The following is a 24,991-nucleotide window of genomic DNA, read 5'->3' on the forward strand; positions in this document are numbered from 1 at the left end:
TAAAATATCTTCATAGGTCCATTGCATCGGCGGTATCTTTGATGTGACATCTTCGGCCACCTTTATAAGTTTTGGCAGATGCCATTTGATCTAGTCACTGCTCCACAAACTGTTTCAAAGGTGCTGGTGGTGGTGACGGTGTTTTGTCACAGAGGGAATTCAGGTACATCATTTTTGATCGACTTGATTGATTTGGCCATCTTCCAGACAGCACAGTTCCCCATGAAATAAATATATGATTCTATTCCTCAATCTTTCAGGTGGATCTTTAAATTTTCAAAGGACTTTCTTATCCTGTTCTAATTATTGGACCTTCTGGGGGTGTTGTTCAACACGAAGGTGGGGAATGTGTTTATTTCCAAAGACCGGGACAACTAGTTACAGTCTCAGGTTTGCCTTTTTCTTCACTTATCCAGACCCAGAGTATGGGATTATGTACAGGTTCTAGGATCCATGGTGGTGACTGAAAATGGGGCATTGAGCTCGCTTTATCATAAAAACGCTGCAGCAGTTGCTTCTGTTCTGCTTGTTCCTGGTATCTGAATGCTGCAATGGTAGTATCTATTGGCCTCATCAAGCATAGCTCAGTATAAGTTGATGACGCAGCAAATCAACCTGTTCAAAGTCATGCCACGATTTTTGATGCACTGTCTCATAATCAACATGCATGCCAGTCTGTTGGGGTCAAAACTCAGAACAAAGAGTCTGGTCTCATTAGGAATACTACTGCTCGCTCAATCTTATGGAATTATGGATGATCTGGCTAGCATTTCAGGCTGTTTAATGAGGGTCTTATAGAACTGTCATGGCAGTAGCATTTTTTCAACAGCCACGGAACCATGCGATTTCCTCAGTTGCCGGAAGAGGCAATGGTTCTACTTCGGTGGATCATCTTCCTCTTCTCTCGGTGGCTCACATTGTCAGACAGGAAAAGTCTTTAGACTGACTTCCTCGTCAGGAATCTTATACATTCCAGAAATTAGGAACTGTTCGCTCACGCGGTTCAGTTTATGGTGTACAGATAAGATTTCTTAGAACTAGATTTCTTGTTCTTGTCTCCAAATGTAAGCTTCCTAGGTTCTTCAGCAGATGCTGGGAGTGGGAGTCAGAGAGAGTAGACGTGTTAGCTCTTTACTGGCCTCTGGGTATTTTTTTTAAGTGTTTCCCTGGACTGATGATTGCAGGTGTGTTTCATCTCATAGCTCGTTTTCATGATAGGATGATCCTGGTAGCTCCTGTTTTGCCGCGATGCCCATGGTATGCGGATCTGAGGGGTTTGTCACTGGGCGAGCCATTGTGGTTCTTGGTGCCTCCGGATTTGCTCACCCAGGGGTTGATAAACATGGAAATTCATTCCTCTTTGCCTTTACGGCCTATTTCTGGGAAGTCACGGCTCAGACATCGGGTTTATTTGGAGCACGTTATTGCCACTCTTCTTTAGGCAAAACAGATATCTACATCTCTGGTTTATATTAGTGTATATAGGATTTTTTGATTCTTCAGTAATTTTCAAGGAATTTTGCCCTTCTAAACTTCTCTGTCTTATATTCTTTTTTTTTTTGGCACAAGGGTGTAGCCAAGGACTTAGCGTATACTTCCCTTCCGTTTCAAATGGAAACCATTCAGTGTTACAGGGGTCAGGTGTCTCTCTCTTCGCTTGCTTCTCAGTCTGCTGTAGTTCAGCTCCTTAATAAAAGCTTACAGCATATTCGTCCACCTGTTAAAGAAGCCCTGTCCGGAGTACAGTTTTAGGTTAGTTAATGGGAGTTTACAAAAAGACCCCGTTTGAACCTAGGTCTAATGACACTCTAAAAGATATGACGTTGACAGCACTGTTTCTTATGGCCATGGCTCCAGCCCGGTGGGGTTTTTGAGTTATAGGCCTTGTTCTCCAGGGATCCATTTTTTTTGGGAGTTACAGATTCCGGATTATCAGTTATGCCGGTTCCATTGTTTCTGCCTAAGGTGGTTTCATCATTTCATACCAGCCGCTCCTTCTTTCTTCCTGATTTCTGAGAGGAAGACTGGGGGAGACGCGCTTCTCTTCACTGTGTTTCTGAAGAAATGGTAGCTTGCTTCTACACTAGATGCAGGTTTCTTATCGCATTTCGAAGTTCGAATCATCTCTTTGTATTATTTGCAAGACGCAATAAGGGTATGGCAGCGTCCAAAGTGTTTTATCGCTGGAGGGTTCAAACAGGCCATTGCTTCCTCTTACTGGATGACAGGGAAGCAATTGCCGGAAGACCTTCATACCCATACATCCAGAGTGATGGTTTTCACTTAAAGAGGTTTTGTCGTGTGCCTTCTTGGTCTTCCAAGAATACCTTCTCTACCTGTTACCGGTTAGTTGGGGCGGCTCATCCGCAGGCTCTTTTTGGTGCTTTGGTTATGGTGCAGCTGGTGTTAGATTTTCAACCTGATTGAGGATTTTTTGATACATCCTACTCTGGATTCATCTGCTGCTGTTGCTAAGGAAGGAAAAATTATGTCCTTACCTGTTAATTTTCTTTCCTTTAGACGCAGCAGATGAATCCAGAGCCCCACCTTTTATAGTTATTTGCTGTCAATTGTATTTTGGATCTTTCAGCAGTTGTATTATGGTTGCTAGTTCTATTCGGTGTTTTTACTTTTGAAATTTGTTATGGGAAATGTTTTTTTACATGCTAAGCATATTACTGGTTCCGAATGCTTGGGCAAGGAGCAATACTGAAGATACAGGAGGAGTGCCAACCAATAGGACCACATGTTAATCAGTTTCTCTATCGCCACCTGCTGGTAGATTTGTGCTATCCCACTAGTCTCTGGATTCATCTGCTGCGTCTAAAGGAAATAAATTAACAGGTAAGAACATAATTTTTCCTTAGTGCTGTTGAAGTATTGTAATTAACTCCTGGTGTCTTGGTGGATATTTTTTTCAGGTTCCTCCCACCCACCCCCATTCTTGTTTTCCATTGATGCACACCTTTTTCTATGGGCATTTGCTTGTCTTGATATGCCAATTCAAGTTTTGTTATGTGTCTTATTTACTAGTAACAAAACCAAGATTCGCCCAGGACTAGAAAGGTGGGGTCCTGCAAAATCAATTTTAGATCAGAATCAAAATAATGAACCAATCAGGAAATCCAACATGAAATAAAAACATGAATCAGAATTAGGTAAAAATGGGTAAATTTAGTTCTGTTCTAAAATTTTCAGAATAAACTTTTCAATCAGAATTTCTAGAATGATACTTAATTTTGTTACCTTGCTAACTTGTGCCATTTTTAAAAATCTATTAGCTTGCAATTTTTCTATTCTGGGTGTGTCTAAGGAATGGACTTCCTTAAACTATCCTTTCCCAAGTAGGAATATAAACCTTAGCCTGGTCTCAACTTCTAAGGCAGTGTGGTTCCTAACCAGTGTGTTGTGGAGAAGTTGCTGCTGCTGTTACCCAGGTCCCAAAACATCACATTGCCCTTAGAATTTTTGCAGCAACAAGGCATTAGTGGTGGTGGTGATTAGTATCTACAGGAGTGCTCTTATCAGCATGGGTGTAATCGCCCATGTCTTTTTCTTTCCTAACTATAGAATACAAGATGCCATAACTAGTCCTCTTTTCTGGTGTACTACACGTATGTAGCATCTCTTCCTCTCCCCCCTCCCTCTTTGTTTTGAGTCCTTACAATCTTGTCTTATTCCTAGCCTGAGTGACAGGGAGAGTGCACCAAGCATCAGATCTGATTACTTCTAAGTGCTGGCAGCAGCAATAGTGGATGTTATCGGGTAGGAGGCTCCTGCAGTAGTCTGCTGTTTCAAAGTTGTACTTAAATGTAGTTTATTCACATACAAACTGGGCATTAAGTAGAATCTGGCTTAGAAATACTGCAGGCACAAATGAATAGGTAAGAGTATATAATTAAGCCTTTGAGACAGAGAAGGATCAGAAGGTATGCCATAAGTCTTAAGCCAAAAGGTCAGGCAGATCCTGGTCTGAGCGAACTGAAAAATCAGTCTGTTGTCAAAGTAGCCTTTGCTAGGAGAGTCGGGCAGGATAGAGAGGAGCATTGACTCCACATGGAAGAGTATCAAAGGCATCATAATTGCACTTAAACGTCATCTACCATTTTGATACCCAGTCTCACAAGGACCAATTTCTCACAATCCTCATGCAATTTAACAACTTACAAATTTGTGTCATTAGCAAATTTAATTAGCTATCTCCAGAGTATTTGTTGGGTTAAGAATGAGTCTGTTTGCATGCAGCTGGGCAGAAACAATCCAATTGTGATTGAAATGGGACAAGATGGAGTTGGCTTTGGATAATGAAGGTGGCCAGGGGACAAGGAAATGTGGACAAGCAGTGGTGCAAGTATGGAATCCTGGAGTACATCAGCCAAGAGTTGGGATGGTGCAGAGGGTTTGGAGGGTAGGGAAACGGTGAATGTACAATCAGTTAGGAAAGCCGTGAACCATTGTAAAACTGTCTCACTAAGTCTTGTTGTAGAAAGCCTAAAAAGCTATGAGCTCAAGAGAGCAACACTGCATCCCCCCTTAAGAATGTTGGCATGCAGTGAAGCTATTATTGTTTTGGTACTATAGTGGGGATGGTGTATTAGATGCTTTCACAACCTTCTCTTTTCAAGTTATTAATACAGTAAATGTTTTGCAAGAGTAAGAGACCTGACAAGATACAACTTTAGGCTAACACATCAGTATAGTTATTGGAACTCATGCCTAAATATCAGGATCCATATACTGTGGCTTTTTTGGCTTCCTAACTGTTAGAAGAGAAGTAGTCAAGTGGCTGGTGCAGTTAGTTGCCTGAGCACCAGAGGAACTGGGTTTGATTTCCACTCTGGGCAAGTCACTTAACCCTCCATTGTCTCAAGTACAAAATAAATACCTGTATATAAACTGCTTTGATTGTAACCTCAGAAAGGTGGTATATCTAATCTAATCTCATCCCCTTTCCCTTTCCAAAATGCTTGGAACCCCATCTTGCTAGTTTCTGAGTATACCTCTTTTAGTCTCCTAAGGACCAAGCTAGATCCTTGGGAATGGAGTGCAGGGGGGACATATATCAGGGATCAGTGCCTGATCTTATATGCTCCAGAACCATATTGTTGCTCTGTCTAAAGGCATCAGCGGACTCTGACCAGAGTGCTTACTGAGGCAGTTTTGCTCTTAACAGAAGCGCTCTGGTAAGTTCATGTGGTAGCTAAGGTAACAATCGGAATCAGTTGTCCCCACTGCATACCTTTTTGTGTGTTTCTGCAGTGAAGAGCTGAGGGGACAGGATAAAGCTCATGCATGGCAAGGAGATGTGGTTTTCTGCTCTAGTTGTCTAGTGGTAGGCCAGGAAAGCAAGGATCCCTCCTGTTTCCCATCCTGGCCGGTACTAACAATTAACCCCTTCCTCCTCCCTCCGTTGCGTACCTTTTCCCTGGTGATCCAGCTGTGTATCCTGTGCTGAATCCCTCCTGCAGATCTTGCAGCCAGCAGCGCACCCAGGCTAGCATACAGGAACGAGCTTTTCGAGCTCCCGCCCGGCCCTGCGCCGCTCCCTGAATGGTTGCTGCGAGAGACGCAAGATTTTGGGTGGGGCCTTAGTGCCAGCCCATTCCTGTAAGCTCTGCTTTAACCGCACAAGCAAAAATGGGGTGAGATGCAGGACACATGTGCATAAGGTTTTACAGTAAGCACAGCTTCTTATGTGTATGTCTGAACCAAAACTGATTGTGCTGGTACACTTCAGTGCCTAGATGAGCCTTTCAGAATTTGTCTGCAGTTGGAATTTTGGAGAGGCATATACGGTATTTAGGCACAGAAGAACAGGCTCCGAGATGTGTTTTCACTTTGCTCGGACACACGCAGATGTGTTACTTATTAACTGCCTTTAAAACTTGCTTGGGCTCCCTTTGACTTGCTAACAAGACAAAACCAGTATTTAAATGTGAAAGACTGATAAGAAATCTCTACAAAACTTTGAGCTAGATTCACTAAGGACACCGATCGTGTCCCGACCACTTCGCAATCATTTAGCGACCCGACCCGATTCACTAACCTTACTCCAGATCCGATCTGCACCCGATCTGATCCGCGGATGCAAATGAGGGGGAATGGCATGCAAATATAGGCAGGCAGCAATTCACTAAAAAAAGAGGCACACCGACTGGGCTGGCCGATCAAAAAAAATAAGCGACTGCTGAGGACCAGTCACTCAGGTCCTTTCTGACTGCCTTGCTCTCTGCCCCGACTCACCTGCCCTTCCCTGCAGTGCAAGCCCATGGTTTTTATCTGTGGGTTTAAAGCAGGTTAAAACCACGGGCTCGCAAAGTTAAAAAAAAAATTCAAAAGCTCTGTAAGCATGTGCAGACCATCTGCAGGCAAAGAAGATGGTCTGTGCATGCGTCGGGATCGCTGTTCAGCGATCCGTGCAGTTGGTTGGGGGTGTGATTCTGATCACCCTCATTTGCATGCGATCGCGTAATGAATTGGGCAGCCGGCAACCTCACGGATCGGATCTGTGAGGTTAGTGAATCTAGCCCAGACATGGGCAACTCCGGTCCTCGAGGGCCGGAATCCAATCGGGTTTTCAGGATTTCCCCAATGAATATGCATGAGATCTATCTGCATGCACTGCTTTCAATGCATATTCATTGGGGAAATCCTGAAAACCCGATTGGATTCTGGTCCTCAAGGGACCGGAGTTGCCCATGTCTGATCTAGCCCCTTGTATGCTACCCTGGACCCTTGCAGTAAATTTCTTGCATGTGTCGACAATGGGTAGTATACTCTATCACAGAATACCTAAAGTGGCTCATCATACATTTTAATACAACTTGAGTCTGTTTTCTGCACAAATTAACACCGTGCACAAGTCCTCTTCATTGCTTGGCACACAGAACCAGCGTTCAGCAGTTGGTAACCCTTTGTCTAAGCCTATAGTTGCTTTCTGTATTGGGCCTATAATAGGGGTCTCAAAGTCCCTCCTTGAGGGCCACAATCCATTTGGGTTTTCAGGATTTCCCCAATGAATATGCATGAGATCTATCTGCATGCACTGCTTTCAATGCATATTCATTGGGAAAATCCTGAAAACTTTGATATCCCTGACCTATAGCCAGCAAAATAGGGTGGCCATGACTCAACTAATGTTTTGTTGAAGTCCTGTCATCAGGAAAAATAGAGATGGAAAATCCTTGTTAGAAACCTTCAGATGTGTACTTTGTCTTTGGATTTTTCCATTTAATGCAGTGGGATTTGAGTTTCCTGGGGTCTTTCAGGTGCAGCAGAATGCATGGAGTAGTCCTCGTGCCACATCCCCTAGAACAGCGATGGCGAACCTATGGCACGCGAAGGCCTTGCAGCTGGCACGCGGGAAGGTCCGCAATAGAGAGCTGCACGGGTCGCGGAGATCCCGTGGGGACGCCTCCGAGGGTCGCGGGGTTCCTGCGGGGCTGGATGTACTAAGTCGCTTTTCTCCCTACCTGCTCTGCTTGCAGCACAGAGCCGAACGGAAGTCTTCCCGACGTCAGCGCTGACGTCGGTAAACAAAGCCCTCCCTCCCTCCGACGTCTGCGCTGACGTTGGGAAGACTTCCGTTCGGCTCTGTGCTGCAGGCAGGGTAGGTAAGGAGGAGTAGCCTCGCGGCTCGAGTGGCTACCAAGGGAGGGGGGCGGACGGCCCCGCCCCGTGTGCAGCACAGCCGGCCAGGTCCCCTTACTTTTGTGGAGCTAACCCGACCGACCGACAACAGCCCTGGTCCGACAAACCTCCCTGCCCTTAACCGCGAATCTAAATTACCTTCTTACAGCAGCTGTAAGAAGGAAATTTAGATTCGCGGTTAAGGGCAGGGAGGTTTGTCAGACCGGGGCTGTTGTCGGTCTGTCGCTCGCAGAAGCGCCACAAAAGTAAGGGGACCTGGCCGGCTGTGCTGCACTCGGGGCGGGAGAGAAGGAGGGGGGAGAAGGACGCTGAAAGCACTGGGGAAGATAAAGGGGTGAAGAAGGACGCTGAAAGGCCATGGGGAAGACGGGGTGGGGGGGGAAGGACAATGAAAGCATTTGTGGAAGACAGAAGGGGGAGAAGGACGCTGACAGGACATGGGGAAGACGGGGGGGGGAAAGGACGCTGAAAGCACATGGGGAAGACAAAGGGGTGGAGAAGGACGCTGAAAGGACATGGGGAAGATGGGGGGTGGGGTGGAGAAGGACGCTGAAAGGCCATGGGGAAGACGGGGGGGGTGGAGAAGGATGCTGAAAGGCCATGGGGAAGACAGATGGGGGGAGAAGGACGTTGACAGGACATGGGGAAGATGGGGGGGGAGAAGGACGCTGAAAGGAAATGGGGAAGAGAGAGTGGGGAGAAGACGCTGGCAGGGGAGAAGACAGAGATGCCAGACTATGGGGGGAGCGGAGGGAAGAAGATGGGTGCCAGACCAATTTGGAAGGGGGGAGAAAGGGAGAGGCACAGTAACAGAGCAAATGGAAGACGCAGAAGGAAGAGAGACAGTGGATGGAAGGAACTGAATGAGAACATGAGGAAAGCAGAAACCAGGCAACAAAGGTAGGAAAAGAATTCTATTTCTTTTTTCTTTTTTTTTTTTTTTGCTTCAGGATAAAGTAGTATATTAGTTGTGTTGATAAAAATTTATAAACAAAAGAGGCTCTGGTAGAAACCCGTTTACCAAGTGTGTATTCTTCCCAATTAATATTTCCAAATTAATAAAGTCTTTTTGCTTATTTGTAAATGGGCTTCTACCAGAGCCTTTAATTCAGTAGCATAATTAAATTAAATAACTATTTCTGAAGTTTATAGGGACGGGCGGGGACGGAGGGGATTCCTCGCAGGGACGGGTGGAGACGGAGGGATTCCTCACGGGGATGGGTGAGACTTTGGCGGGGATGGGTGGGATTTCTGTCCCCGCGCAACTCTCTAGTCTGCAATTAAGATTTGCGGCGTGGCGGGAGGCGAGTGTGCCGGTGTCTGCTTTGCAGCTCACCTGGCAACAGGGCCGGACTGGCCATTGGGAGGACCGGGCATTGTCCCGGTGGGCCGCGGACCATCCTCCTGTGCTGGCTGCAGTCCTGTGAGTAGATGTTTAGCCTGCCTGTCTGCCCCTTAGTATCCTATTAGAGAATGACACGGTGGCGGTTTACCCGCCGAAAACGGGGAAGAAAACTAGCAGTCGCTGCGGCGACGGGGACAAGGCCATTCACCGCCCGCGGGGCGGTGAATGGTCTTGTCCCCGCAGTGAGGCATGAAGGATCGCGCGGTCCCCGCAGCTCACACCCGCCTGCCCAATCGATTCTAGTGTTTAGCCAGCTCTCTCCCTTCTCCTCACCTTAGTTTGTAGATTTTCTTTTTCGGCGACCCGCACGCTATCAGAGAGCCGCGCACCCGCTGCTGCTCAGTTTCGATCTTCTGCTCTGACGCAACCGGAAACAGGAAGTTGCAGCAGAGCAGAAGATTGAACACTGAGCAGCCGCGCGTGCAGGTCGCCGAAAAAGAAAACCTATAAACTAAGGTGAGGAGAAGGGAGAGAGCTGGCTAAACACTAGGATCGATTAGGCAGGCAGGTAGTGGCTGCGGGGACCGTGCGATCGCTAGTGTTCCCGGCTCAAATTGGAAGGAGGGAGTGAAAGGGAAAAGGATTCTGGGCCAAGGGGGTGAAGTCGGAAAGAAAAACCCACAGCAGGAAAGAAAGGGAAGGACTGGCAGGTGAGCCAGATGCTAGAAGCAGGGGGGGGGGGGGAAGAAAGAGGGAAAAAAGCTAGATGGGGTTGAAAAGAAGAGACACACTGGTATGGAAGAGGAAGATAGGGGAAATCTGGACACAGGAAGGTAACAGAAAGAGGGGAAATTATGTGCATGGGGCATAGGGACAGAGACATAAAGGGGACATGCCATGGGGATGGTATATGGACACAGCGGGGGCAATGACAGATACATAGGGGAGATATTAGAAATGGAGAAAATAGGAGCACAGAAGCGAGATGGTTTGTGGGGATGGGACAGGGACCGAGCTTGCAGGCTCCAGTGGCTTGCACAAATTACATTATAACGTGCCATGAAAATAAGAGGAAGGAAGGTAGATAGGCCACGCGAGAGGAGCTGAAGGGTAGTAGAAAGGAACAGATGGTAAAGGAGGGAGGGAAGGGTGGTGGTGGAAAGGAATAGAACAGACATTGAAGGAGGGTGGAGAGGAACAGACCCCCAAGGGAAATGTGGAAGACAGAGTGGGAAGAAGACAGATGCCAGACTATGCGGGAGCGGAGGGAAGAAGATGGGTGCTAGACCAATTGGGGGGGGGGGGTTAAGGGAGAGGCACAGTAACAGCAAATGGAAGACGCAGAGAGAAGACACACAGTGGATGGAAGGAATTGAATGAGAAGATGTGGAAAGCAGAAACCAGACAACAAAGGTAGAAAAAAAAATTATATTTATTTATTTATTTTTTGCTTTAGGATAAAATAGTATATTAGTTGTGTTGATAAAAATTTATAAACAAAGCCCTGCCAGCTGAACATCTCTTTCTCTAGTTCAGCAGCAGGAACTTTGATTTATAAGAAAGGAATAAGCTAAATATTACAGTACTAAGGCTTATATGGATGCAGCGGGGACGGTGACGGGGCGGTGAATGGGATGGCAGTGGCGGTGACGGGGCGGTGAAAGGGATGGCGGTGACGGGGCGGTGAAGGGAACAGCGGTGACGGGGCGGTGCAGAGGATGGTGGGCCGGTGACGGGGCGGTGACGGGGACAGATTTTTTCCCCGTGTCATTCTCTATATCCTATGAGCCAGGCAGTGTGTGAGGGGGAAGTGGGGGGAGGAAGAGAAGCTTCACACTGAGTCTGTCACAGGAACTCAGTGAGGCTGTAATGTGACTCCAAATGTGACATCTGTAATCAGGAACAGTTCCTAGTGCTCCCATGCTAGAGAGGTGAGGATATGGGGGGAAGTTAATGTGTCTAATAATGTGCTCCTCTGTAAAAACCTCTGTATCTTCCATGGGGGACATGCTAAATTCGAGGAAATAAAAAAGCTGCTTATGATGATTGCATAGAGAAGTTCAGTAAGCTGAGAGGAGGGCTGGGCTCTCTGTGAACAACCAACACACTAATCCTCTGCGCTGTACCTTATGGAAAACTCAATATAGCAAAAAACAGTAAAGTGTATATGTGGCCCTTCACAGTGCTTTTGTAAACATCATAATAAAATAACAAAGGCTCCAATAATGAAAAATAAAAGTCCTTTTCCCATACACTCAGGTTGCACAAGTCCGGTTTTCACCTGGACAGTATATTTTTTGACCAAAACGGATGTCTACAATTAGTAAAATTCCCCAATCACATATTTTTTATGGGGACGGATTTGTATACAGCACTTCATTAGATTTTTTTTATTATACAAGTTTTATCTTTTTGTAGACTTGAAGTCTTGAACAAAGAAAATGAGTACAGCAAAAAAAGCAAAAACAGATAGTGGAAGACCATTCCAAGAGGCCTGGACAGAGTACATATGGAGTGATTGAACGCAGTGGGAAAGCATTGTGTATTATGTGTAATGAAAGTGTTGTGTCTCGCACATCAAGTGTCAAACGTCACTTTGAGACCAACCATAACAGTGTTGCTGAACTTGGTTTAGCTCAAAGAAAAGAGTTCCTTGTAGGAAAATTAAAGAAATATCACTCCCAGTCTCTTAGTTTTAGCAACTATCTTTCAAAAACTAATCATCTTACAGTTGCCAGCTTTCAAATTTCACTGTGCATGGCAAAACATGGTAAGCCCCTCTCTGATGGAGATTTTATCAAAAAGGCAATTTTGGCTGGGAGTAATTCACTCTTCCATGATTTCCAAAACAAGGATAAAATTGTGCAGCGCATCTCTGAGATGCCGCTAAGCAGAAATACTGCAAAAGATAGGGTTCTGCGAATGGCTGCTGATGTTAGTCAACAGCTTACTTGCGACTTACAAAAAGCATCCTTCTACTCCATGTGCTTGGTTGAAAGTACAGATATTACTAACCATGCAAGACTAGCGCTCATTTTGCGTTATGCTACTGGTGACATCATGAGAGAAGAGCTGGTAAAACTGCTGTCTTTGCCTGGAAGAACACAAGGGATAGATATCCACAATGCTGTGATGGAGGCTTTTTCATCACTAGACATAAGTCCAGAAAAAGTGGTTTCAGTTACTAGCGATGGAGCACCTAGCATGGTGGGGACAACATCAGGATTCATTCATTTCTTTGCTAAGGAAGCAAAACATCCACTGATTCAATTTCACTGCATAATACATCAAGAGGCTCTCTGCGCCAAAGAAAGCAGCAAAAAACTTGACGATGTCCTCAAAGATGTAACAAAAATGGTGAACTTCATCATGGCGCGTGCTCTTAATTTTCGACAATTTCAAGCCCTTCTTGATGAGGTTCAGGCACAATATAACACTTTACTGATGTACAATAATGTCCGGTGGCTGAGCAGAGGACAAGTGTTAGAGAGATTTGTGGCCTACTTGGAAGAAGTTAGGCTATTTATGAACGAAAAGGGGGAAGACTATCCTCAACTCACCAACATGGCCTGGCTTACCAACCTCATGTTCTTTACAGATTTTACTAACCACTTTAATGTACTAAACAAAAAATTACAAGGCATGGGAAAAACAGCAGAAAGCATGTTTAGTGACATCAAAGCTTTTGAGAGAAAATTGCATGTTTTGAAAAAGACCTTGAGAGTGGACAGCTAAAATATTTTCCCAACCTAAAAATACATTTGGATAATTCTACAACATTTGTGGACAGTCATAAAAAACACCAGGAAATCCACAAAGCATATTCCACCATTGTAGCCGAAGCAAAGGAGAATTTTAGTAAAAGATTTTCTCAGTTCCGTAAGATGGAGACAACCCTTTCATTTATAACTTCCCCAGAAAAGTCCACATTTGAAGATCTTGATCTTTCCTGCTTACAGTGGTTGGATATTCAAAATTTGGAAATGGAGCTACTGGAATTTCAAGAAAGCTCTATCTGGAAAAGTAAATTCAATGACCTGCGTGCGGCTCTTGAACGTATTGAGTGTGAAAGGGTGACAAATGAAATCACTGCTAGCAGTTCTGAAAATGAAATCCTAAAAGCGTGGAATTCTCTGCCAGACAATTTTAAGTCCATGAAAGCACTTGGGATTGCTCTTCTTACTTTGTTTGGGTCATCCTATGCTTGTGAGCAGCTGTTTTCAGCTTTGAATCATATAAAATCTGATGCTAGAAACAGATTAACGGATGACATGAGTGCTGCATGTGTTGCTCTGAAATTAACGCACTATGAGCTAAGGATTGACAAGTTATCAGCATGCATGCAACAACAAAAATCACATTAATTTTTTTCAGAGCATGCCCAATGCATATGTTTACATGAAGCAGTGTTTTCAGTTTGCAGTTAAGACACTTTCTAAGTTATTTAAATATTATTTAAAGATGTTATTTAAAAAAGGGACTTTACATGGCCCTGTTGTATTCCAATCTGGAATTTCCAATAAAAACGGTTGGTTTAATTGAAAGATCTTTTGTTTTCTTTACATCATATTATTAGAAATGTAATGATTTAACTATTTTCTAATTTGATTGTAAATTTTACAAAAAAACATGTATAGACTCTTTGGGAATGCACACCGAGTCTTGACACAGTTAACAGTTTTAAGAAGTTTATCTTTTTTTTTTACTCAGGATACATTTGACATGTTATGTGAATAATACATTTAAAATATATTGTGTAACTGAATCAAATTCTTCCTAAATTCATTAAATTGAATGAAATCATTAAAACATTATAAATTGCCAATAAATTGAAATGAAAACCAAAGGATTGTGAATCAAATTGATTCTCTGACAATACAAAGATTCCAACCTTTACAAATGATGTTACATAGTTCAGGCAACTTTATAAAGAGTTTTTAGATACTAAAATCTTGTTATTAAGGTTTAATTGACGTGCTGGCACTTTGAGGAAATTCTTTGGTTTTATGCGGCAGTTTGGGCACTCGGGCTCAAAAAGGTTAGCCATCACTGCCCTAGAAATTGAAGACTTGTTTTCATGTTTGATGTGTTTGTTTCCTTTTTTTTTTCTTTGCTGCTGGCTTTCTGACATTGGGTGTATTTTTGACTTTGTGCTCCATGCATTACAGCATCGTTTTAGTTCTTATGTCTCTGATATAATCCAGAATATACTCCTTTGTGATCTCTGATCCCTTTAGACATATTTTTTTGCACTTCCATTGCTGATATGGAAAAGGGGGGGGTTCTAGTTATTCTGATTTTTTTTCTTTGTAACTAAATGGAAGCAAACCAATGGCAGCTGCGGTCATAAAGAACAAGGGCCAGTGAATAACGCTTTTTTGTGGTTATACATTCAAAGTGATTTTCATACATACAAACAATTATCAACTCTGGATGAGATTTTACCCCCAACCCCTAATATTCTCATTAGATCTCCATGTGATAGCCTGGTTTCTGATATTAATAAAAAAAACAAATTCATTAAAGCAAAAAAATCTCTAAAAGTTATTCCTATACTCTTCTACCACTTAGTCATTCACATGTTTAAATGCCCATCCTTTTTTTTTTTGTTGTTTTTGTCATTGCGACACACTTTTACACCCGATATCGGAGGTTGAGCGGCACTTGTTTATTCAATTTACTGCTGTTTGTTACTATAACTTATTTATCACGGGCTCCTGAGGAAGGCAATTTGTCCGAAACACGGACCATGTTGGGCCCCTTGGTTGGTAAATAGTTGTTATACCATTTATATTGCAATAAACAGTGCCTGCATCTTGTACATGATCTGCAGTTTTTGTTTTGTTTTTGCTTATTTTTATGTATACATATTTTTAAATATAGTCTTGTAATACTTCATTCATCATTATTCACTCCATATATAAAAAAGGAGCATTAACTTATGGCAGGCAACCTGCCTCAAGATGATCATGATTTTGTATTAACTGCGTCAGGATGGAGGCTTATGAGTCAAGTCCTTCAGAGATTAATGAGTCAACCCGCTTGTTATAGAATACCATTGATTCATGAATTGCTGAAGACATGACTTAGGAGCCACTGTTCTTACGTAGTTAATACGAAAACATAACTTGTGGCAGACAACTTCTCTTAACACAATCAAGTGCTTCCTTTTTATACATGAATAATGTTGAATGAAGAAGTATTAGAAAATTATATTAAAAATGATATAAAAATAAGCAAAATTGACCTATGAAGACTTGGGATTGTGCAGGTGCCGTATGAAATTACATTTGGCAACAGTACCTGTTATCTGATGGTCCAACTATAAAAAGCCATGCTGTTTTAAGTAACTTAGTGCTATTGGGATCTTTATCGTTAGAGGGTTACACACTATAGAAAACAAAATATTTTGTTCATATATCATAGTATTATATGTCATGTCTGTAACTAGATAGTCTTGATGCATATAACATCCTGAGACTCATAGTTTTAACCAGGAGTTAAATCTACCAATTTTCCTGTAATCCACTTTGATTTCTAATTGATGCTTATAACAGATACCATCACCAAGGTCTTATTTTACATGGTTTTATTTACTACTCCAGCCCTTTTATGAAGCCGTATTAACGTTTTTATAATTGTTGGCCATGGCAGTAAAAGTTCAGACGATCATAGGAATTTTGTGAGCGTCGGAGCTTTTACCCTCGCGGCTGGTGATTAAAAAACACTAACGTGGCTTCATAAAAGGGAGGGTTAATTATTTAAACAAAGTAGCTCTAATTGACTTTTATCATTTTAATGTGTCATATTTTAGTGATTTTATGATTTTAAGTAGGGTGAAGTTATACATAGTTTGAAAAAGTAAATCATGCCTTCCATGCTGAAAAAAAAAAATATAATATATATATTTTAATGAAGTTTTTTTCAAGGTTTTATGATCATTTTTAAGTTACAGCCACCAATTTTTTTTGGTGATTTTACATATTTCTGAGCAAAGGAAGGCCTGCCCTTCATGATTATATTACCTCTACTAGAGAATGACACGGGGAAAAAATCTGTCCCTGTCACCGCCCCGTCCCCGGCCCACCATCCTCTGCACCGCTCCGTCACTGACATTCCCTTCACCGCCCCGTCACCATCACCGCCATCCCTTTCACCGCCCCGTCACCGCCACTGCCATCCCATTCACCGCCCCGTCACCGTCCCCGCAGCATCCATATAAGCCTTAGTACTGTAATATTTAGCTTATTCCTTTCTTATAAATCAAAGTTCCTGCTGCTGAACTAGAGAAAGAGATGTTCAGCTGGCAGGGCTTTGTTTATAAATTTTTATCAACACAACTAATATACTACTTTATCCTAAAGCAAAAAATAAATAAATAAATATAATTTTTTTTCTACCTTTGTTGTCTGGTTTCTGCTTTCCACATCTTCTCATTCAATTCCTTCCATCCACTGTGTGTCTTCTCTCTGCGTCTTCCATTTGCTGTTACTGTGCCTCTCCCTTCACCCTCCCCCAATTGGTCTAGCACCCATCTTCTTCCCTCCGCTCCCCCATAGTCTGGCATCTGTCTTCTTCCCTTCCAGCATCTTCTCCCCACTCCTTCCACATTTCCCTTCAGGGTCTGTTCCTCTCTACCCTCTTTCAATATCTGTTCTATTCCTTTCCACCACCACCCTTCCCTCCCTCCTTTACAATCTGTTCCTTTCTACCACCCTTCAGCTCCTCTCGCGTGGCCTATCTATCTACCTCCCTCCCTCTTATTTTCGTGGCACGTTACAATGTAATTTGTGCAAGCCGCTGGAGCCTACGAGCTCTGTCCCTGTCCCATTCCCACAAATTATCTCGCTTCTGTGTTCCTATTTTCCCCATTTCTAATATCTCTCCTATGTATCTGCCATTGCCCTCCCCCCGTGTCCATATACCATCCCCATGGCATGTCCCCTTTATGTCTCTGTCCCTATGCCCCATGCACATAATTTCCCCTCTTTCTGTTACCTTCCTCTGTCCAGATTTGCCCTATCTTCCTCTTCCATACCAGCGTGTCTCTTCTTTTCAACCCCATCTAGCTTCTTTCCTTCTTTCTCCCCCCCCCTGCTTCCAGCATCTGGCTCACCTGCCTGTCTTCCCCTTTCTTTCCTGCTGTGGGTTTCTTTATTTCTCTCTTCATCCCCTTGGCCCATAAATTTTTTTCCTTTCACTCCCTCCTTCCTAATATGAGCCGGGAACAAACGCGATCTCACGGTCTAGCAGCCCGCACCAACCCGATCGCAGCGTTTAGCCAGCTCCCTCCCTCCACCTCACCTTACAGTCTGAGTTTGCCGGCTTCCTTTTTCCCCGAGCCGCACGCGTTTAAAAAGATGCGCACGCGCGGCTGCGCAAGTCAATCAAGCTTCTCCTCTCCTGCAACTTCCTGTTTCCGGTTGCGTCAGAAGAGAAGCTTGATGGACTCGCGCAGCCGCGCGTGCACGGCTTTTTGAACTCATGCGGCTCAGGAAAATGGAAGCTGGCAAACTCAGAATTTAAGGTGAGGTAGAGGGAGGGAGCTGGCTAAACGCTACGGGCGGGCGGTGGCTGCGGGGACCGCGCGATCCTTAATGCCTCACTGCGGAGACAAGACCATTCACCGTTCCACGGGCGATGAATGGCCTTGTCCCCGTCCCCGCAGCGACTGTTATTTTTCATTCCCCGTTCCGGCGGGTTACCCGCGGCTAAACGCGGCTGGCCTCGGGTAACCGCCACCGTGTCATTCTCTAACCTCTACCCACCTTTTACAAAGCGGCAGTAGCGGCTGTCGCATGGCAAATGCTCAAATGCCCATTAAAACCCCATGGGTGCTGGAGCAATCGCCACAGCAGCAGTCGCTATCTCGGCTTTGTAAAAGGAGTCCGTTTTTTTGATATAGCATTTATCCTGACTTGTTTTTAAGTTGCAGTGACCATCTTGTTTTAGCATTTTAAAAAATGTTGATTGAGATAAGGAAGAAAACTTTTTATGGGATGTGAAAGGAGGCTGTGCCCTTCATGTAGATATATTTTGTTTTCAAAAACAAAGCTTTATTGGGTTTTTATAAATTTTTGTTGTGCCTGCCATATTGCTTCCCCTTTTACAAAGCCACGTTAGGCTTTTTTTTATCACTAGCCACGGTGGTATTAGCTCCGACACTCATAGAATTCCTATGAGCATTGGAGCTAATACCACCAGGATCGGCAATAAAAAAGCCTAATGGAGCTTCATAAAAGAGGGAGTTAGATTGCTGGTTTTAAAAGTTTATTTGAATTGTTCTAAAGGTTTTTATATTTTTGGATGATTTTAAGTGATCTAAAAATTTCCTTTTATTTTTATTTTTTTTAATGTTTTTGAAGTTGCTTGGAGCCTCACTATTTCATAATTAAGGTCATATGACCAAACAAACACTTAAAAGCAGTAGTCTTACTGATAGTTCATAATGCTCATTATCCCAGGACAAGCAGGCAGCCTATTCTCACATATGGGTGACGTCATTGACGGAGCCCGGATGCGGACGCCTCACAAGCAGACTTGCTTGAAGAAACTCGAAGTTTCGAGTTGCTCGCACTGCGCATATGCGAGTGCCTTCCCGCCTAGCACAGGGCACGTCTACTCAGTTCTCAGTTTTCCACGGAGCCGAGAAGTCTGTCTTTGACTCTCTGCGTTTAACTTCGTTACTTTGTGCCTTTTCTGAACCGCGGTTTGTATTTTTTCCTCATGAATCGCTGTTCTTTTATTTCTTTCATTTTCAGTTAAAAAAACAAAACAAAACATTTTTTCCTCTTCCGTCCGTTTCCCGGGACAGGCTGCTTGGCCGCAGCCCGAGGGCTTCAATCTTGCGGCGGCTATTTTTACTTCTATGTCCCAGCCTGTCACGGGCTTCAAGAAGTGTAGCAAGTACCAGCGTGCAATTTCTCTTACGGACTCCCACCGTTGCTGCCTCAAGTGCCTTGGGCTGAAACATCATCCGAAGTCGTGCCTGCGCTATACTACGCTTCAGCCTCGAGCCTTCAATCGTTGTCGTATTTTGGTGGACAAGCTCTTTGAGGTTCTTACCGAGGTTCCTTCTGCTTCTACTGCTTCCACCTCGAGCCTCATCAGACCTTCGTCGTTTGCAGCGGCTCTTTCTTCGACATCTGCTATATCTTCCCCTGTTTCCTCAGGTCAGATAGCTCAGCAGACAGTTCCAGCGGTAGTGATTAAAGTGCCTAAGACTTCGAAGTCGAAGCACACTCACACTACTTCGAGGGAACCTCCAGCCAAAGCAGGTGGTCCAGTTTCAGACGCGGATCCATCCTTGCCGGCTTCTTTCCAGACCATGTTGGAGAAGCTTCTTCCTCTTATCCAGCCTGGGCATTCAGCAGACTCCCGCGAGGTCGATCCGCTTCCCTTGCCTCAGTCTGAGCTTACACACTCTTTGCAGGGAAAAGAGTCTTTGCGAGTGTCTGGTCTGGCATCCAAGCACGTACAGCAAGGAGCAGAATCTTTGCAAGTGCCTCGGAAGGAATCCTCACATTCTATACAAGGAGCAGAGTGCATCAAGGTTCCTCCACCAAGCCTCTAGAGCTTCGATCTACAGCCTCCAGTCCTATACATTCTCTGATACCATCGGCTGCTTCCATTTCTGAGGCGAAGTCTCCTCGCTCTTCGAGATCTACTTCCAGGCACAGTTCTCATTGACGATCAAGGCATTCATTGAGGCATCCTTCCAGGCATAGTTCTTCTTCTAAAGAAAGACCTTCTTCAACTAAGCCTCGATTTACCCAAACTTCGACTAGACCACCGACTCCTCGTTCGAGGTCTCCAATGCTGGACCTCAAGGATGTCCCGGTTTCGATTGCCTCGTCCAAGTCACCATATTCCTTTGATGCCTTTTTTTCCTGCTGAAGCTTCATCTTTGACCCAGGCTGCCTCGACATCCTCGAGGCAAAGCATTGGCGGATCAGCTATCTTTCTCATCTTTTCTTCGTCACATGGCTGTGGACTTGGATCTTCAATTTGATACTGGCTCCAAATACTCTAAGTAGTATCTAGAAGTCATGCATCTTCCTCAACCTCCGGCAGAGTCACTTAGGCTTCCTCTTCATAAGCTTTTGAATCGGACTTGGTCGATGCATGGAAATACCTTTTTCCATACCAGCTGTTCCAGGAAAATTGGACTCTCGGTATAAAACTGTGCATCGCAAAGGGTTTGACAACTCACAGTTATCTCATCAGTCCCTGCTTATCGAGTCCTCCTTTAAGAGGTCCCATCCTTCCAAGGTTTATGCCACAGTTCCTCCTAGAAGGCAAAACGATGGACAAATTTGGACGTCGCATCTATCAAAATGCCATGATATCCTCTAAAGTCCTCAATTATAATTTTCAGTTGATTACTTATTTTGAATTCCTCATTTCTCTTATTACCAAAGTTCTTGACTTATTTGGATACTCAAAAGCACTTTGAATTTCAAGAAGTCCTTGCTTCTTTATCTCAACTCAGATTACATCTCCTACAGTCATCTTATGCCTTCGAGTTGTCTGCCCGAGCAGCTGCTTGCTCTGTAGCTATGCGTCATCTTGCCTGGCTTCGTACCATTGACATGGACCCTAATCTTCAAGACCGCTTGGCTAATATCCCTTGTGAAGGCAATGACCTCTTCGATGAATCCATCGAGGCAGCCACCAAGAAATTGTCTGACCATGAAAAATCCTTTGCTTCTATTGTCAGACCTAAGCCAAAGCCAGCTCCTGCCAAACCTGCACGCCCTGCTCCTATCTATCAGCGGCGTTTTGCTTCGAAGACGGCTCTTTATAATCGCCCTCCTCTTAAGAAACAGCAGCCTCAGAAGCAAAAAAAACCTCAACTTTCTGCTGCACCTAAGGCTACTCAGCCTTTTTGACTGTTTAAAACAAGAGCATAACCTCCACCGTTCTGACTGTCTTCTTTTCCCCCTATAGGAGGTCGTCTCCATCTTTTTTACCATCGATGGATGACAATTACATCCGACTTCTGGGTACTTACCATCATCAGGGAAGGATACTCTCTTCATTTCTCTCAGATTCCACCAGAGCTTCCTCCAAGAGAATATCCTTCCAATCCATCCCAGACCGCCCTTCTTCTTCAGGAAGCTCAAGTTCTGCTTCGTCTCCATGCCATCGAACCAGTTCCCTTGGAACAGCAGAACAGGGGGGTTTTACTCCCGTTACTTCCTTGTTCCGAAGAAGACGGGCGATCTGCAGCCCATTCTGGATCTCAGGGCTCTCAACAAATTCCTAGTCAAAGAAAAGTTTCGAATGTTGGCCCTGGCATCCCTTTATACTCTTCTCGAGCAGAACGACTGGTTATGTTCTCTGGATCTCAAGGAGGCCTACACTCATATCCCCATTCATCCAGCCTCCCGTCAATACCTCAGATTTCGGAAATCTGCATTATCAATACAGAGTACTACCCTTCGGCCTGACCTTGTCTCCCAGAGTGTTCACCAAGTGCCTGGTAGTGGTAGCAGCAGCTCTAAGGAATCATGGTCTTCAGGTATTTCCCTACCTCGATGACGGGCTCATCAAAGATTTCACATCTCAAGGGGTTATTGTAGCGACCCAATGGACTACCTGGTTCCTACAAAGTTTAGGATTCGAAATCAACTTTCCCAAATCTCAACTTCAGCCCTCACAATTCATTGGAGCTGTTCTAGACACTGTCCAACTGAGAGCATTCCTTCCACAACAGCGACTGGAAGCTCTTTTTCAACTCTGTCATACAGTGTCTTCCCGCTCTTCCATCTCAGCGAGACACATGATGGTACTTCTGGGTCACATGTCTTCCACAGTACACGTGACTCCTTTTGCCAGATTTCACCTCAATTCCTCAGTGGACCCTGGCATCTCAATGGACGCAAGTTTGCAACCCTCTTTCTCGACCCATATCAGTCACTCCTTCCTTGAAGCAGTCTCTCCGTTGGTGGATGCACTCTTCCAATATTTCCAGAGGCTTGCTTTTCCAAACGCCCCCCCATCAGAAGGTCCTCACGACAGACTCTTCGACCTACGCTTGGGGTGCTCATCTCAATGGTCTCCGTACTCAAGGCCTCTGGACCAGTACGGATCGTCAGTGTCATATCAATCTGTTGGAACTCAGAGCGATCCTCAGAGCTCTCAATGCTTTTCAACATCTGCTTCACGACCAAGTAGTCCTCATTCGGACGGACAACCAAGTCGCCATGTATTATGTCAACAAACAGGGAGGGACGGGTCTGCCTCCCTTTGTCAAGAAGCTCTGAAGGTTTGGGACTGGGCAATCCGCCACAACACCTTCCTCAAAGCTGTTTACATCCAAGGGGCGAAAAATTGCTTGGCGGACAACTTGAGTCGTCTTCTGCAACCTCACAAATGGACACTCCATTCCTCGTCTCTTCATCACATTTTTTCACAGTGGGGAACACCTCAGATAGACCTCTTTGCAGCTCCCCCACAACTACAAACTGCCTCAGTTCTGTTCCAGGATATACTCTCCTCATCACCTTGAGGCAGATGCTTTTCTTCTGGAATGGATGAATCTCTTCTTCTATGCATTCCCTCCATGTCCTCTCATTTTCAAGACTCTGGTCAAGTTGAAGAACGATCATGCCACCATGATTCTAATTGCTCCTCAGTGGCCAAGACAACCTTGGTACTCCCTTCTACTTCAACTCAGCAGCAGGGAGCCATATCTTCTACCAGTTTTTCCTTCTCTGCTTACACAGAGTCAAGGATCTCTGCTTCATCCCAACCTGCAGTTTCTACACCTGACAGCTTGGTACCTCTCAACATAACCCCTCTTCAGTTTTCTCCATCTGTAAGAGATGTTTTTCAAGCTTCTAGGAAGCCTACCACTAGATAATGCTATCACCAAAAATGGACTAGATTTTCTAAGTGGTGTTTTCCTCATCATAAGGAGCCTCAACATTCCTCCTTATCTTCTGTTTTGGACTACCTTTTGCACTTATCCAATTCTGGCCTCAAGTCTACATCTATCAGAGTCCATCTCAGTGCAATTGCGGCTTTCCATCAGCCTATTGAAGGAAAACCCCTCTGTGCTCACCCGGTGGTTTACAGATTCATTAAAGGACTTTTCAATGTCAAACCTCTCAAACCGCCTCCTATGGTTTGGGACCTCAATGTTGTCCTTGCTCAACTGATGAAGCTTCCATTTGAACCAATTGATAAGGCTCATCTGAAGTATCTCACTTGGAAAGTGGTGTTTCTCATAGCCCTCACTTCTGCTCGATGAGTCAGTTAGTTGCAAGCTTTAGTTGCTGACCCACCATTAACAGTGTTCCATCATGACAAGGTGGTGCTTCGTACTCATCCTAAATTCCTCCCTAAAGTGGTCTCGGAATTTCATCTCAACCAATCCAGTGTTTTTTCCAAAGCCTGAAGAAGTTGCTCTTCAAACTCTGGACTGTAAACGTGCTTTGGCCTTCTATTTGGAATGCACCAAACCACACAGAACTGCTCCTCAACTTTTTTGACTCCGTTGATCCCGATAAGTTGGGCCATTCTATTTCTAAGCGTACCATCTCCAACTGGATGGTGGCTTGTATCTCATTCTGCTATGTATCTCATTCTGCTATGCCCAGGCTGGATTACCCCTTCACAGTAAAGCAGGGGTGTCCAATATCGGTCCTCGAGGGCCGCAATCCAGTCGGGTTTTCAGGATTTCCCCAATGAATATGCATTGAAAGCAGTGCATGCACATAGATCTCATGCATATTCATTGGGGAAATCCTGAAAACCCAACTGGATTGCGGCCCTCGAGGACCGACATTGGACACCCCTGCAGTAAAGTCACAGCCCATAAAGTCAGAGCTATGGCAGCTTCAGTAGCTTTCCTCAGATCTACACCTATTGAGGAAATTTGTAGGGCTGCTACTTGGTCCTTGGTTCATGCCTTCACTTCTCACTATTGTCTGGATACTTTCTCCAGATAGGATGGACAATTTGGCCAAACAATATTCCAAAATTTATTCTCCTAAATTTCCAACACTCCCACCATTCCATTCTGGTTAGCTTGGAGGTTACCCATATGTGAGAATAGGCTGCCTGCTTGTCCTGGGATAAAGCACAGTTACTTACCGTAACAGGTGTTATCCAGGGACAGCAGGCAGCTATTCTCACAACCCACCCACCTCCCCTGGTTGGCTTCTCTGCTAGCTATCTGAACTGAGGAGATTCGCCCTGCGCTGGGCGGAAAGGCACTCGCGCATGCGCGGTGCGGGTGACTCAAAACTTCGAGTTTCTTCAAGCAAAGTCTGCTTGTGAGGCGTCTGCATCCGGGCTCCGTCGATGACGTCACCCATATGTGAGAATAGCTGCCTGCTGTCCCTGGATAACACCTGTTACGGTAAGTAATTGTGTTTTCAGGAGTTCTGCCTTGGCTAAATAGCATTATAACTGTGCAATTAACTTTCTCACTGTACTCCTGTTTTACAGCTATGTCTTTTGGTGTTTTTCACTCAGACCACAAGGGTACATAATAGAGAGTGATGCATGGAGAAAGTTTCATTCCTGCCCCCTTTCGGTCCCCAAAGTGAAGCACATTTTTAAACCCTGTTCCCACAGTCTTGATTTGCTTACCCGTTTCTCCCCACTGAAAGCAGAAAGATGATTTTATGCAATTTTATGGACCTAGGGCTTTGCAAATAAACATTTTAAGCCTGTAGTATGGTTGTTTTTTTTTCCTTTTATTTTTATTGAAAGAACACCAATAAAATTACAACTTGCGAGGCATGCTGGGTTCTGCATTGCGCATAGAAAGCCAAACATCAGCTCATATCAGTGATATTTTAGTCCAGACAATTTTAGTTATAATTATTAATGTGCAAAACATATCAAGAATGACTCTCAGAATATCACACACAAATAACTAGGTGCTTTTTTTTTCCAGTGTAAAAGCAAATCAATAGCACATGACTTGGTGCTTTTCTCAGTGTGATGGCAAACCAAACAGCACAATGTCTGTTTCTGAAC

At 44.4% G+C, this 24,991-nt stretch overlaps 1 protein-coding gene across 3 annotated transcripts in view; it reads left to right on the plus strand.

The window, feature by feature from the left end:
• The window catches only part of IGF2BP3 (insulin like growth factor 2 mRNA binding protein 3), a 279,076-nt gene that overhangs the window by 33,008 nt on the left and 221,077 nt on the right, over positions 1 to 24,991 (plus strand). The window lies entirely within an intron of this gene.

Source organism: Geotrypetes seraphini, chromosome 2 (genome assembly GCF_902459505.1).
Source record: "Geotrypetes seraphini chromosome 2, aGeoSer1.1, whole genome shotgun sequence".
Lineage (NCBI taxonomy): Eukaryota > Metazoa > Chordata > Amphibia > Gymnophiona > Dermophiidae > Geotrypetes > Geotrypetes seraphini.